Here is a 16,617-nt window from a genome sequence, read left to right on the forward strand (position 1 = left end):
ATGGAAGTCTTCTTTTGAGAGCTGCAGGGTGGTGACTTGAAGCCATCAATGGAGTATTTCTATCAGTAGACTTGTAGAAAATGTTTGTGGATATTCTGTTGTTCGTAATTGAAATTACTACATCTACGAAGTGGACCTCTGTATAACTGTACTCATATGTAAATTTGAGGCTTGAAGAAGGGTTGATTTCATCCATTTAGTGATATGAAACTATTAATACCCCCATCCAAAAAAGCAGGACATCATCAATGTACCGCTTGTACATAAGAATGTGGGACCGTATTCCCAGGTCACTAAAGAATAGTTTCCGCTCTTCCTCAAACATGAAGATATTAGCATACAATGGGGCCACATTTGACCCACATCGCAACACCTCTTAGTTGTAGATACAAGCCACCAACGAACAAAAAATAGTTCCTGTATAGTGTGAGTTCCAAGAGTGTCAAAAAGAGATCAAGGTCAAACAATTGCGTAGATAAATTGTCGGTCAAAAATGTTTTCATAGCAAGCAGACCAACTTCATTTCAGGTATAGAGATTACATACATCGATACAACCCATCAAGGTATTGTCTGGAACAGTCCCCATGTCCTTCAGAATATTCAACACCAGTGTTCTCCCCAGGCTGTTTTCTGCGGGTGCATCGCCTGGCAGAAACAGCCTGCCACCTGGCACTTTCCCCCGCTGACCCCCACTGTGGAACGCTGGCCTCTGAAGTGACCAGAGGCTAAAGAAGCCTCCGATCGCTTCAGAGGCCAGCGTTCCCAGTGATGCACTGCGCGGGTGAAGTGAGGAGCCTGCCCCGCGTGCCTGCTGGATCTAGTTAGATCCAGTCAGCGCGAGGGAGCGGCGAGTGGACAGCAAGTAAAGGTAAGTGCTGGGCTGGGACCAGGACCAGCCTGGAGTCACTGCATAAGGGACACTTTAAACCTGGTGGCACTGCATAAAGGGGCCAGCCCGGGGTCACTGCATAGAGGGGCCAGCCCGGGGTCACTGCATAGAGGGGCCAGCCTGGGGGCACTGCATAAGGGGCCAGTCTGGGGGCACTGCATACGGGGCAAGTCTGGAGGCACTACATAAGGGACCAGTCTGTGGGTACTACATAGGGGCACTACTTCAGCCAGGGGGCACTGCATAAGGGCAAAGCTAAACTACAGGGGGCAATGTATAAAGGGGAAAACTACAGGGGGCACTGTATAAAGAACACAAATACAGGGGGCACTACATAATGGGCACTTTTGACTGAGAGCCAGTGGGGGAGCAGCCTGAGACATGTCGGGCTGGATTGGTAAGGGAGACACCCCTTTTACCGGCGCGCGTATAATTGCGAAGGCCCCCACCCGGCTACATTTGGATGCCACCCGGCTGGAAAAAAATTCTGGGGAGAACACTGAACACAGTTGTAGTGTCCTTAAGGTAAGTGTCCTGCTTACCTATAAGTGGTTGTAGGATCCAGAGCAGCTGAGAAACTGGCTGATAATTTGATTCTCAAGCCGATATTATCGGTCTACCAGGTGGTTTCTTCTTGTCTATGATACTTGGGTATAGTATATAACACTGGAATTTTTAACTCACTTAAGGAGGTCAACCCGGATCGTTCCTGGACATCACAGAGTGCCACTCCTCATCAAGATTTATATTTGGAATGGTATTACTGTGCTTTTTATTGTTCACGTCACAAATAGCACAGCGGACTTTTATCAGGATGACAACAGGCGACCCTCACGCTAGTTAGATACAATCCAGTTGCCTAGTTACGACCAACTAGCTGGCATTGGTCACCCATCCCACAAGTACAGACAGTGCTTTATCCTCCATCCAAGCACTACAAACCAATCACAGAAAATAACAAATCCGTTATCCCCATGTGATGCACCTGTGTGTTTGTGTGCTGCAAGAGAAACCCAAAGGGAATTTAACCCTGTCTGCACCCTGTTCCGGCAGACTCCTTGGGTTTTTACTTATCCCCCTGTAGGAGAGGTGTGACAAGAAAGCCTCTTTGTCACAATGGACCTGATTGACTACGGATCGCTATTGCGATCACAGCTGTGATACTCACGGAGGACTGTTGCGAAAGTGTTTATGAATGTAATCGCAAAGCCAGCATAGAGACGCCCAAAACTGCTATCTCACATCCGTAATACCTTGAAGTCCTGCGTATACATCGGTAACATCGGCCCCTCACGCAGAATTACAGCAGGTCTAACCTTACTCAGAAATTGCTGACTTTGTTGTACACATTGAGTACTCAAGCTGTGTATGCCGTTGCAGTGGCTAATTTCTGCACACCCATACAATGGCGTTCAAACGAACAGGCACGTCTGCGTTTCTCCGACCACTCCCACGTCACCACCCCAAATGCTGACCTCCGGTCATTCGCTCTGCGATGGCTTTCTTTCTACGTGAGAGATTGCAGAGCGAACGCAGTGCTAACTCACATGCGCAGTGTTGCATGTGCAGTATGCACCATAAACCATTCTGCATATGCTGTTGCAGTTGCGATCCATGACAAATTAGACTCAATATATAAAAACATATATTTTACTGACTGACCTGAAACTCAACTGTAAGTGCAATTTTTATAAATGCTGACTCACGCTTTCTAAAATCCCCATCCCATCTCTCTTGCTCCTACATCGCCTCACACACTTTCAAACATCACACAACCTATTGGACCCACTTTAGTCCAGCTTTCGATCCCAACGCTGCCTAGAGATTGCACTGACTAAGGTGGTCTATAAATTTGTCATTGCTAAAACTAAAGACCATTAATCACTTCTAATGCTCTTGAATCTCTCTGCTGCATTTGACACTGTTGACCACTCACTTCTCATACAAACATTGCAATTCCTAGTTCTTCAGGATACTGTCCTCTCCTGGTTCTCATTATAATATCAAATCGCTCTTTTAGTGTTCGTGTCTCTGCATCCACCTCGTCTCTGTTTCCTTTATCAGCTAGAGTACCAGAAGGCTTAGTCATACGTCCTCTGCTCTTCTTTTTATATACCAGTTGTCTTGGAAAACGAATAAGCTCCTTTGGATTTCATTATCATCTTTATGTGGCTGATGATGATTGTTGGCACCATACAGTACGTGGATGGTTTATGCATACCTCACAAACATCCAGTTTTGTCGGTATAGTCTAAATTTAGGAACATTGCCCTGCTGCCTCCCAACATCAGGGCATTTTTCCTGATTTGGGAGGTGTTGCACTGCCACACACTGTGATTACAGGTGTGTCTACGGTGTGTGCCCTAAAAAATTTAACTATTCTGTGGACTTTGTCAAGTCCCCATCTTGCTTGGGAGACCTCCAATTTTGGGAGATGTAGTTGGAGTATGTCAGAAACTGCTGAACTCCTGGGATTTTCAGGCAAAACAGTGACTAGAGTTTACAAACTCTCCACCAGCCTGCAGGGGTTCAAACATGCGCTGAAAATGCACCTGTTCATCAAAGCCGTTCTTACTATCTTAACTCATGCCTGCTGTACACTCTCCTTATCTCTACCTTGTGCACCTCCCAGTTTGAACATTGACACAAATGCTTAATTTAATGATTTCTTTATGTATTTAATAACTATCTTCTGATATGAAATTATATCTCCCAACCATCCTGCTTTTCATGGCACATTCCAATTTTGAAGGACTAGTCCAACATTTTTTCAGGATTCACGGGAGTACTGGGGTTGTTGCTGTGCTGCACACTGTGGCGGCAAGTGTCTCCACAGCATGCAACATTAAAATGAAAATGCCTGTTTGGGGGCATGGCCACATCCCCATTTTTCCTCAACGCTAGACCCTGTTCCGTCGTGGAGATCTATGATGATAGGAGGTACGCTTTAATATATTGGTTAAATTGAAACAAATTAAACACACACAGACACACTTTCACTGTCAGTAAGGTTTTTTTGCACTTATATATCAGTTATAGCAAAATAAAAGTGGAAAACAATAAATGAGTTTCTGTAACGGTCCACAAAAGGAACAGTGTACACGCGTAAATATTGCAACTACATAAAGAATTCAATTAGAACCATGATATTTAAACACCTAAGCAAAAAGTGTTAAATAATGAATATTCAGTAATAAATTGTATCAGTTTGAGTAGCAAGTTCTCAATGTATATAACAATATCAATAAAGTAACCATTAACTGCTTGAGCAGAGGGTAAGAAAAGAGGAGAGAAAAACAAGATGAGGCGAACATCTGTTTCTACTGACCCTGTGTGCTTGGGAAAGCAGTGAACAGGGAGTGAGAGCACAGATGTGCCACTTCCCAATCTGGAAAAAAAGATGAGATGATTCTGCTTTTGGACATGTTCGTAAAATAAAAGACCCTATTGGGAAAACCAGTGCAGAGTTCAGTTACTTCCTATAACAATGAGGGTTCACCTGAGATGAAAAATGTGAGAAACAGGGGTCAAAAAAATAATAATATACAATGTGCTGCTTCCACCTCTAAGATGCAAAAATCACACAGCAAAATGTATCTGATTCATTGTATATAATATACCAAAAACATTTCTGTGACCAGAACTTCTAAGATGCAATAATTAGAAAAGAAAATTGTATCTATATGTATAAGCCAAGAAGAATATTTTTGTAAATGGCAAATAATGAAATAAATGCCTCTCATACAGTGATCTCAAAATCCATTCTATAGGATTAGTAAATATTCCCTAATAGTTTTGAACGTTTCTACATAAAAAAGTGTGTCTCTATTGGGGGGAAGAAACGATATAATCCCAGCATTCAAAGAGTCAAGGCATATACTAAATAAAAAATACAGGATGGTACCGGTCTTAGGTCCGGGTGCCAGTCTATACTCAGACCGGCATCGATAGTCTGGTAGACACGCGTTTCGCGGGGTGGCTTGTTCACGAGTGCCCAGCCGACTAAGTTAAATGTTCCCAATACTTAACTAGACTTGCCTTTGAATAGTAAAATAGTTGTCTGTGATTGACAAATTACTGGGCCAATCTGCAGTAGTAGTACAATTGGCCAATCCCAAGGAATCGGGAAATAATGTTATGCTGCTCTGTAGGAGTGGATGGACAAGGGTTTCCCCTCACCCTGTGGACAGGATTTGTGGTTGCCTCCGTAACCTGTAACTCTAACAAGGGGGCTGTAATAGGCCTACATCCTCTGTTTAATGGACAGACAGGTTGGTTCATTCATAATACACATAGTATGTTGATACCGAGAGGTTTCGGGGGGGTTATTTAAGTGTTGTAAAGCCGACTCATGCTAAGGTTTCACCCATTCTCCCGGCGGCATTTGCGGTTGTCTAAGCAACCAGTAACTTTAAAGAGGGCTGGATGGAAAAGTCCCTTTTCTTTGACGGCAAATAATATTGTCCAATAAATGGTCCACCACCAAAATAGTTATGGCAAACGTCCTAAGTGGCCCAATACATTATACAGACTGGGTTGATTGGCAGTGCTCCATCATGCTGGAAAAGGCTTGGTCATCACCAAACTGTTCTTGGATGGTTTGGAGAAGTTGCTCTTGGAGGATGTTTTATTCATGGTGTGTGAGTGAGCCCACTTCCTTGACTGAGAAGCAACCCCACACATGAATGGTCTCAGGATGCTTTACTGTTGGTATGACACAGGACTAATGGTAGCGCTCACCTTTACTTCCCTGGACAAGCATTTTTACAGATACCCCAAACAATCTGAAAGGGGATTCATCAGAGAAATAACTTTACCCCAGTCCTCAACAGTCCAATCCCTGTACCTTTTGCAGCATATAAGTCTGTCCCTGATGTTTTTCCTGGAGAGAAGTGGCTCCTTTGTTGCCCTTCTTGACACCAGGCCATCCTCCAAAAGTCTTTGTCCTGTGTCATGCCAACAGTAAAGCATCCTGAGACCATTCATGTGTTGGGTTGCTTCTCAGCCAAGGGAGTTGGTTCATTCCCAATTTTGTCTAAGAACACAGCCATGAATAAAGTATGGTACCAAAACAACCTCCAAGAGCAACTTATCCCAACCATCCAAGAACAGTTTGTCGACGAACAGTGCCTTTTCCAGCATGATGGAGCACCTTGCCATAAGGCAAAAGTGATAACTAAGTGGCACGGGGAACAAAACATCGAAATTTTAAGTCCATGGCCAGACCTTAATCCCATTGAGAACTTGTGGTCAATCCTCAAGAGGCTGGTGGACAAACAAAAACCCACAAATTCTGACAAACTCCAAGCATTGATTAGGCCAGAATGGGTAGTCATCAGTCAGTATGTGGCCAAGAAGTTGTTTGACAGCATGCGAGGGCGAATTGCAGAGGTCTTGAAAAAGAAGGGTCAACACTGCAAATATTGACTCTTTGCATAAACCTAATGTAATTGTCAATAAAACCCTTTGACACTTATGAAATTCTTGTAATTTTACTTCAGTATACCATAGTAACATCTGACAAAAAGGTCTAAAAATACTGAAGCAGCTAACAGTGAAAACCAATACTTGTCATTCTCAAAACTTTTGGCCATGGCTGTAGTATTGTATATGTATTTTATCATCAAATTAAATAAATTTTTCTTTGATGGGGATTGTAGTACTCCAAGAGGCAGATGTACCAGCTCAGATGCACAGTGTCTCTGAGAGCTACTTTTAAAACATTGGCAATAATACATATCTGATCAGAAAGTGTGTGATTGACAGTATCCTTCTGAAGCCTTGGAAGCTGGACCTGTCAGGATAGGGGCTTTGCTAAGGATTACTACATCTATAATATCTCCAAACTATATTTATTTCTCAAATGATTATGAAAATTTAATCTCTGGTTTTTAAATTGATTTTTTTTTTTTAATTTAAAAACCTGGATTCCTTATTAAAAATCTAATTGAAGTAGCATCCATGTCTCTAATTTATCTTGCAATCAATCATATTGATAAAGTTTACTATTATGGAAGTGCTTAAATTATTATGTAATATGTTGGCAACCTTTATTTATTCTCATAGAAAGTGTCTGTCAGACGTGCGGGTTATTGGCTGATAATCACATCAGACATTAACGTCTATGGGATCACCTAGTTTGAAAGATGGGACTCTTTGCAGGTGCCAGGATGGGTGAGAGAGGGGACAGTAAAAGATCACATAATGTTAACCACAGCTTCATAAATAAAGACAAGTACATTCCTGATTATAAAAATGCTTTTTATTTTTAAGTTAATTTGCACTATTTTAGCTTAACCCTAAAATTGTTCAAAAAATGGTCTGTTGACATTCACAATGTTGACATTATATCATGTCAATATTGTAATTTTTGACTTACTGATTGTCTGTATTCTGAACGCATACTGGTGCAATAGCTATAGGCAAAATGTTGCATAGGAATTCACTCGTGGATCTATGTGCAGAATAGTGCTTGAGTGGCCTAACTACATCTTTACCATGGTTGGTCCCCCAAATTGTTTGTTTTTCTTTCAGAAATTTAACCATGTAAATTGGAAATCTTTGGTTTGAAACATGATCAGCAGGCCTGTGTTATAAAATGTAGGACAATTGAAGTTTGGTTTATTTTGGGTGAAACTGTTGCCCAGTATGGAATGTAGAGGGGTAGGTAAGACGTGTATGGATCTTCCTGTGCCAAGTCTGTAAAAAGTTGATAATCTGCCTATCCATGAATTATTAGGAAGTATTAAGAGTAATTTCCATGGTATATGTTTTGTACATTTTACTTAATTGCCCAGTTAGCTGAGTGACATAGTGATACGCAGGCACGGCCTGCGCTACCACTAGGCAAATTTAGGCAGCTGCCGGCCACTGCAGGGCGCCGCTGGATTGATGTCTAGCGTGGACCACACATAAGTGCAGACTGCACTACACTACTAGTAACAAGCACAGCCGCCGGCGCTGGCAGCTGTGTGTTTGTTTTAGCAGCCGATGAGAGTCAGACAGACTCTCTCATCGGCTGCTGCGCCCACTGCCGGAGCCGGGCTGGAGCTCACTCATGAGCTCCATTTCCTGGTTCCCGCAGTGGGTGATGGGAGAGACGTCATGACGTCTCTCCCATCATGCAGAGCGGGCCGGCCCGGGAGGACGCCGGACGGAGGAGCAGATGCCAGAGGGGGGATTAAGATAAGTGTAGCTATCGAGGGTGGGGTGTGCGTAAGGCTGAAGAAATGCCTTGGGTGCCAAGAAACCTTGCACTGGCCCTGTACGCAGGCTTGTTTCACATGGGTAACAGTGCTGTCCCCACCAAGTAAAACTTGAAGTTGTAAATATCTCTTCTTGAAGTGATGGGAAGCATTTCTGTCACGTTACAGTTTTGTGCATTCAGTGTTTTTACAGCTGTGGTGATAGTGACATTTGAGATTACCACTGCTTTGCAAGAAATGTATTTTTATAATAATGTTTTTTCATAATAATGTTCCAAACCATGAACTAAATACTTTGGCTAATTAGATTAAACAGATTTCATAAGGCAAAAGAAGATGAGCATGCTTAGATTTTTAATATGCTGTCTTATTGTAAAAGAATGTAGTTTGTCAAATGGATAACTTTATCTCAGGATGTAGATATACGAGTTAATTCACTTTAAACTGTGGGTTACTGAATATTTGAAATAACACAATTAAATTAGGCAGAGTTGCATGTCGTAGCCAGACTCATTTTTGGTAAACGCCACTTCTTAGTGTTTTTTTGGTCCACTATAGTGTAATGCCACTTGCTTTGAGGTTTACTAAAAGATTCTTTTATGGAGCATACACACGGTCAGATTTGTCAGATGAACGATTGAACGATTTTACCAAAGTTTTCAACGATTTTTGACTGCATTAAAATGAATGGAATCGTCCAAGTCTGACTGCAAACACATCAGATGTCAGATATCATTATCTGACAAACGGGAACGCGCATCGTTCATCGTCCATCGTTCAGGCATATCAGATATGTCAGATTTTCCTTCAGATATGAACGACTGAACGATTTTTAAATCGTTATCGTTCAGATCTGAAGGACAAATCTGACCGTGTGTATGCACCATTAAATACGATTACAGATCCTGACTGCCTAGCCCAATTTCTGATCAGCACTGCTGGAGAGACAGGACCATTAATCCATATTTTTTATGGTGGTTGCCCAGATCATTTGAGTCCATTCCAACAAGTCTCGAACTAACCTGTCAAAAGTCTTCTACAAAATTGTCTATAATATCATCCATGAAGGCAACTGACTTAAACTCTACATGATATTTATTTAAAAAAATATAAAAGTTTCCTGTTTAGCTTTCTTAAGCAGTAAAGGAATGATGAATGATTGAGTTTAATTGATATAGAGTTATTGATGCTGTACTGCCAACCTCCATTTACTGCTCTCACTGGGACAGAAACATATCTGTTTTAATGATAGGTTCTCTTATCAAAATAAAATCACAGTATTTTCAGCAATACAGGGTTGCTTTAGTGCTACCATACAGAGAAAGATGCTTGAGCATGATAATTTCCCTGTAAAATAATGAATGGATTGTCAATTCTTCCTCCCTTTGTTCTAAGCTTTTTGCATCCACATTTAAATCCACAAATGTTCTTTTACATAAATACAACATGCTGCTCTGTCCATTGTCAGAGACTAGGGGAAGCTTAACAAGTTCATAACTATAATATAGTGGTGAGATGTGATCCAAAATGAATCCTCTTATGTTTGTCCCTCATTAAATCTTTGAGTATAAACTCTTTAAATACAACAGATGGTTATTTGCTGCATTAACATAGCTCATTAATTCTAGTTACTCCCAAGCTACTGGTAGGGAGTAGAGCTGCATACAAGTAAGCCTGCTTCATCCTGGTGCCCACTTCCCAGCATCTAAGCTAGATAACCAAATAAAAGGACTGAGGGTATAATACAACAATTGTAATTTTGAGCAGCTTAGTAAAGTGTTTTTACGTACCTCACGAATACAGACCATTTATACATTTAGCTAAAGATATTAGTGTGCCAAAAGTTGCAATTAGTTTGGAAAAAAAGTAAATTAATGAATCACATTTAGCTATCGACTACCACAGACAGGAATGCAGGTGGAAAAAAAAAAATCAGTTGAAGCTATCCAAAGCTGCAGTAAGCTTTTGTCTTAAATCATCACTCCAGCACAAAAATCGGTAGCCTTGTATACTGTACTTTACTAGCTAATGTGTCCAGTTTCACCCAGCTAGACCTCAGATATTTTCCAATTCCATTTTCTTCATCCCATTTTAACTTATATGCTTAGTTCATTTTATGTCTTCTTTGACAATGTTTTTTTTTGTGGTATTTAATTAAACCCCGATTTTTACGTCAGAAAATTTTCTGTTTTTCTCACGATAACACATAGGGGTATATTTACTAAAGTGAGAGTTTTTAGAAATTAAGATGTTGCCCATAGAAACCAATCAGATTTTACTTACTGTAACATTTAACTAGCACCATCTAGAAGGTAATAACTAGAATCTGATTGGTTGCTATGGGCAACATCTCCATTTCTAAAAACTCTCACTTTAGTAAATATACCCCATAGAATCTACAAAAAGTCATGGACCTATGTATTTTCACTGCCGTGACTGAGAGAAATATGGCTTCTTGTCACGGATTTGGTTTTACCTGCCAGAGGCAGGCGAAATAAAATCACCAATAAGTGTCGGCATCGGGGCTAATTGGAATGCCCCGGGCGTGGTAATTAGCCACGGTAGTTTACAGGGGCTAATTGGATACCGACCTTAGAGGTGCAACATTATTAGCCGAATGAAGGCATTAAAGAAAGACTTGAAAATTTTTAAAAAGTTAACTTTGCTGAAAACAATATATATTGCTCGTCGGCTGTACAAACTATATATCGTCTAGTGTGTACCCAGTATTACTGATCAAAATCATAGTAAAATAATGAGTTCCTGGTGTTTTCCTTTGCTGCCAGCCAAGCACAAGCTGTTAACACACTTGGATGCTGGTTATTGACTGGCAGTGAGGGCGAGTTCAGGGAAAAACTGCTTTGATCACACATGAATGGAGTTAGACTGAATCTAATTTAATATGGTGGAAAACAATTTGATTGCTTTGTTCATTCATATTAAAGGGGTTTGTACCTGGAGTGTACACTCTGTGAATACCTGATGGAAATGAATGGCCAATTGAAATGAATGGAAAACTTAGCTGGTGCATCAACAAAAATCGGATGAATTTGAAAGTAATTCACCATTTGAAATATTACACAGTGTAATAGATTTGTCCTCCTTAAACATAAAAACATTTTCCTGCAACACTAAAAGATACCTGTGCTGCTCTTCCTCAAAGTAATGAAGTATTTCTAACTTTTTTGTAAGTTAAGAAAAAATATTTGCAATTTCTGAAGAACTCTCCAGTGTACAAGGAGATAATTAGTAGGAATGTATGCCTATTTTTCTACCAGAAGACAGTAGAAGTTAATAACATTATGTTGCAAATTATTTTATAAATTTGGAAACATTGTTGCTGATGCAGCGAATGCAAGTTGGCCTCAATTGCTCCCGCATTGTGTGCAGGGAAATAAATATATATTCATCCTCGTGCAGAGTTGTGGGTATCTCTGTGCTTGGGTCGGGAAGATTAACTGCTTGGTCTTTCAGTTCAGCTTGGTGTATAAGAAATAAAATTGATTCAAAATATAAAATAAAGGAAATATTTAAAAGCATTGCACACTGGAAAAAATGCTTTATTCAAATAATTTTTTACATTTGTTTTTGTTTTTCCTCTGTTATCACCATCCTGAGATGTACAGTAGATTGCTTTGCCATTGGGAAGCTTATCTTCAACGAATCACTGGTAGAAACCCGTCAATGTATAGTGTTAAGTCTGACGAACTCTTCTCATTAGTGCTTTTTATTCTAGTAGTAATTTTGCAATAAGTCAATACCATTAATTTGTGAAGTACCCACACAAATTATGCCCTGTTTTTCTCAGGACTTGGGATTTTCCTTAAATACCATTGGTTTGCTTATATATTTACATTTACTTGTATAGCGCTTGCATATTCTGTTGTGCTTTACAATTGGGAACAAAACCGTATAAAAAACAAGACTGGGTAATAACAGACAGAGAGGTAAGAAGGCAAGCTTACAATCTATAGGGAATTAGGCATTGGATATGAGGATACGTGCTGCTTATTGCAAATTGGTCCATCCAGATTGTAGTTATTAGGCTATATGATCTGTAACAGAGCACTGTTGGCCAGGGGTCCATGGGATGTGTGAGTGTACAAAGAGAATATACAGTACAGTTGTGTCCTCATGTGCTATTGCCGCTGTCATGCCAAACAGCCCTTCTCGGCACACGACTACTTGAGCTGAGCATCTTTTTTTGCTTGAATATACATGTGAGTTGCAATGCGATGTGACAGAACTGCATAATGAGACTGCACTGATTTCATATGCGACACTTGTACATCTGTGTGCGAATGAGCCTGAATCTGTATACAAAGCGCCATGATGCAGCGGCCACGTCTTTTTTTTTTTCTTTTTCATGTCACATTCCGTTGTGCTTCATCTGCAACTTTGTACATATTTACAATGGGTTGTGTACAGAATCCTGACAACATTTGGTTAAGTATTATAACCCTTACCCGAACCCGTCACAAAACCCACCTTTCCCGCAGCCTAACCCTAGCCCTCCCCTCCAGCAGCCGAAGACTAACCCTCCCCTTATTGCCTAACCCTAATACTCACTGTAAGGATGTCAGCGGTGAAGATTCTTAAGCCGGATTCCGACTGCTGTCTGGATTCCGGTGCCGGGATTCTGACCGCCGGCATCATGGCCATCGGGAATAAGTGTATGAGGACACATCTGTACGTAATGTTATGTGAGGACTGTGTGGAGGGGAGGTAACTAGTAGAATAGCTTATGGGACTTATGTTGATGACTCTGGAATTTGATAAGCTTGTTTGAAAAAGTGTGTTTTTAGGTAGCTCTTGAAGTTTAGAAGAAAGTCCTGTATCTGTGAATAGCGGCAGGAATTGAGTGTGGATGAGTCGCAGATCCTGTGCGGCGGAGAGTGGTCGGCTTAGGAGATATTAAATACCCCTTTATACTTACCCTGCCACTTCAATCCGGGTTATTACGGTGTCATCCCTGGGTTGCGTCTCTGAGTAAAAGGGGCCACGGTTGGATTCCCTGGTCTAGTTACCCAGCAATCCAACCTGGGTAGCTATGGTAAAGCTTTGAAGGCTTTACCATGGTAACGACCCGTCTAACCCTGCAGTGTAAATCGGTATCCTGGGTCGCCTGACCCAGGACACGTTTACAGCATGGTGAGATCTGGATATCCTGGCAGGAGAGAACTGCACCCTTTTTGCAGTGTAAATGGCGCCGAGCCGGGAATAACCCGGATCAGAGCTGCTTTGTGAAAGGGGTCTGTCCCGGGTCTGACAGACCCTGTAGTCTGATCATCCTGCATGTGCTGGATGTTCAATATCAAACATCCAGCAAATGCACCGACCCCCAAACGACTATAACGACCCGCGATGAACGATCGTGGGTCCCTGTAGTAACTAGGCTAACCTGGTTGATATCAACCTGGTTGGCCTGCATTCACGGGCGATGGTCGACCATTGTTTGTGTTTTGGAAGGGCCCAAAAGCAGGGCGATTTGATCGTTAACGATATGATCGATATCGTTCATATCGTCCTGTTATATTTGACCGTGTGTACACACCATTATAGTGATGAGTTATGAAACTCAATCGCTTTGCTCTGTACTGTCCTTGGTCCATCATCTAGCTGCTGTTTTGGTAAACTCCCCATTTAGAATGCCTATGTTCCTAATCCCTCATGGTCAATGACACCATTGTTATGAAGTTATGTCAATTTCAGAATGTTGCTTCTGACCTATTAAATAATATCACTTAAATCATTTAGAATAGTTTCATTTATTATCATGGATTGTCATATTGAAGATTCTTAATGCTAATAGATGTGTATATTGACTTAAAAATGTTTTTTTGTTTATTAACAGCACTTTTACCCTGTTTAAATGCAAGTATGTCTTATTTAATTCATTTCCAGTAGTTTAGCAATAGTAGCCTAGATGTCTTGTGTAATTCTTATATCAAAGGTAGATATACTTTTTTGTTCTATGTATATAAATATAATGTATATTTATTTTATTTATATATATATACATGAATATATATATATATATATACACAGAGTTTGTGTGTATGTGAATATATAATATATATATATATATATATATATATATATATATATACACACACACATATACATCCATACAAGGGTGGATCAATAAGTAAGGTAACAAGACCTCTCACGTGTGTAATGTTCTCTATTTTATTCTAATTTATCACTGGGCCGGGCCAGAGCAGGTAGACCACTGCTTCCCCTCACGGCCTTAGACTGCGCCTCATATCAGTCATCAGTTGTAAGATGGTGGGGCTGGCGGAAACATGGTCAAATATTGAGATGCGTAGTGTGATCAGGTTTCTGCATCTAAAGGGCACATCAGCAGCTGAAATTCATCTGCATCTTGTTGAGGTGTATGGTGATAATGTCAGGGAAACGGGTTTGGTGCACTGAATTTCATAACGGCAGAACAGATGTTCCAGATGTGCAGCGATCTGGCTGGCCAAGCATGTCCATTGCGGCGCTACCATTGGGAGGTACTGGACCATACTTCCTACAGCCCTGACCTAGCACTGAGTGATTTCCATCTCTTTCTACTATTGAAGAAACACCTGGGTGGAAGGCGATTTGCAACGAATTGTGAAGTTCAGCAAACCGTCTTGTCTTGGCTTCAGGCGCTTGACACTGATTTCTTCTATACCTGGATAGATGCCTTGGTGTACCGTTGGAACAAATGCTTAGACAAGTGAAAAAATAATCTGTACAAGGCCATACCATTGATTATACGTATATGTTCAAATTGAATACATTTACGTAATGAGAGGTCTTGTTACCTTATTTAATGAACCACCCTCGTGTGTGCGTGTACAGATGTGTCCACATATATCTATCCTCCGTGCACTAAAAGTCCCGTTACACATAAAGTGTGAGTACTCTGTGACTCGGTGTATCTGCATGCGAATGCTATGTTAGTGTCAGCGGCTGTGACACTGTAACGTTTCATATGCAGAAACACCCGCAGTTGCACACAGAATATAGGCATGCTGCATATGATTTTAATCAGCAGAAGCAGCTTGTGCGTCCAATTCACATTGATGTGTGAATAAGACGCATTGGAAGGTAAAAAGTCACATGAAAACATGCTTGTTGCTACCGAGTCACGCCACTGCTATAAGGGACGTTTAATGTACAAGGAGGCTAGATGTATGTGGACACATCTGTATGTATGTATATGTGTGAGTATGTACATATACACACACACACACATCGATCAGCCATAACATAAATCCACCGACAAGTGAAGTGAATAACATTATCTTGTTACAATGGTACCTGTCACAGGATGGTATATATTAGGCAGCATGTGAACTCTCAGGTCTTGAAGTTTGTTTTCGAAGTAGGAAAAATGGGCAAGCATATGTGTCTGAGTGACTTTGAAGGGACAAATTGTGTTGGCTAGATGACTGGGTCAGAGAATCTCCAAAACAGCAGGTCTTGTGGGGCATTCCCAGTATGCAGTGGTTAGTACCTACCAAAAGTGCTCCAAGGAAGGACAACCGGTGAACCAGCGACAGGGTCTGGAGTGCCCAAGGATCATTCATGCATGTGTGGAGAGAAGACTAGCCCGTTCGGTCCTATCCCACAGAAGAACTACTGTAGCATAAGTCGATGATAAAGTTAATGCTGGCTATGATAGAAAGGTGTTGGAACAAACAGTGCATCGCAGCTTGCCCATGCTGACCCCTTTTTATTGCCGAAAGCACCTACAATAGGCACATGAGCCTCAGAACTGGAAAATGGAGCAATGAAGGAAGGTGGCCTGGTCTGATTAATCACAATTTATTTTAAGTCATGTGGATGGCTGGGTGCATGTACGTAGTTTACTTGGGGTAAAGATGGCACCAGTATGCACTATGGGAAGAAGGCAAGCCTGAGCAAGCAGTGGAATACTCTGGACAATATTTTGCTGGGATTTCTTAAGTTCTGGCATTCATGTGCAAGTTACTTTGACACAAACCTTCTACCTAAACATTGTTGCAGGCCTAATACACCCCTTCATGACAACGATATTCCTTGATGGCAGTGGCTTCTCTCAGCAGGATAATGCGCCCTGCCACACTGCAAAAATAGTTCAGGAATGTTTTGAGGAACATGACAAAAGCACAAAGTGTTGACGGCCTCCAAATCTCCAGACCTCAATCCAATCGGGCATCTGTGGGATGTGCTCAAAAAAACAAGTCTGATCCATGGAGGCCCCATCTCACTACTTACAGGACTTAAAGGATCTGCTGCTAATGTCTTGGTGCCAGATGCCACAAGGCACCTTCAGAGGTCTTGTGGAATCCATGCCTCGATGAGTCAAATCTGTTATGGCTGATCGGTGTGTATAAGAAGAACAAAAACTCATGTTTAGTTTGCATGCATAGATGTGTTTCAAGATTTGTTAATTGCCGCCATCTTAATAAGTGCTGATCGCCATGCCTAGTATAAGTATACTGCTTTTATAGAAGAGAGCCCATATTACTACTAACTGTGAATCT

General features: G+C 41.2%; 1 protein-coding gene across 3 annotated transcripts in view; it reads left to right on the top strand.

Annotated features, from left to right (window-relative positions):
• Positions 1-16,617, top strand: part of MSI2 (musashi RNA binding protein 2) — a 762,584-nt gene that overhangs the window by 651,048 nt on the left and 94,919 nt on the right. The gene's annotated exons all lie outside the window — the stretch shown is intronic.

Source organism: Taudactylus pleione, unplaced genomic scaffold (assembly GCF_031769625.1).
Source record: "Taudactylus pleione unplaced genomic scaffold, aTauple2 ptg000687l, whole genome shotgun sequence".
NCBI lineage: Eukaryota > Metazoa > Chordata > Amphibia > Anura > Myobatrachidae > Taudactylus > Taudactylus pleione.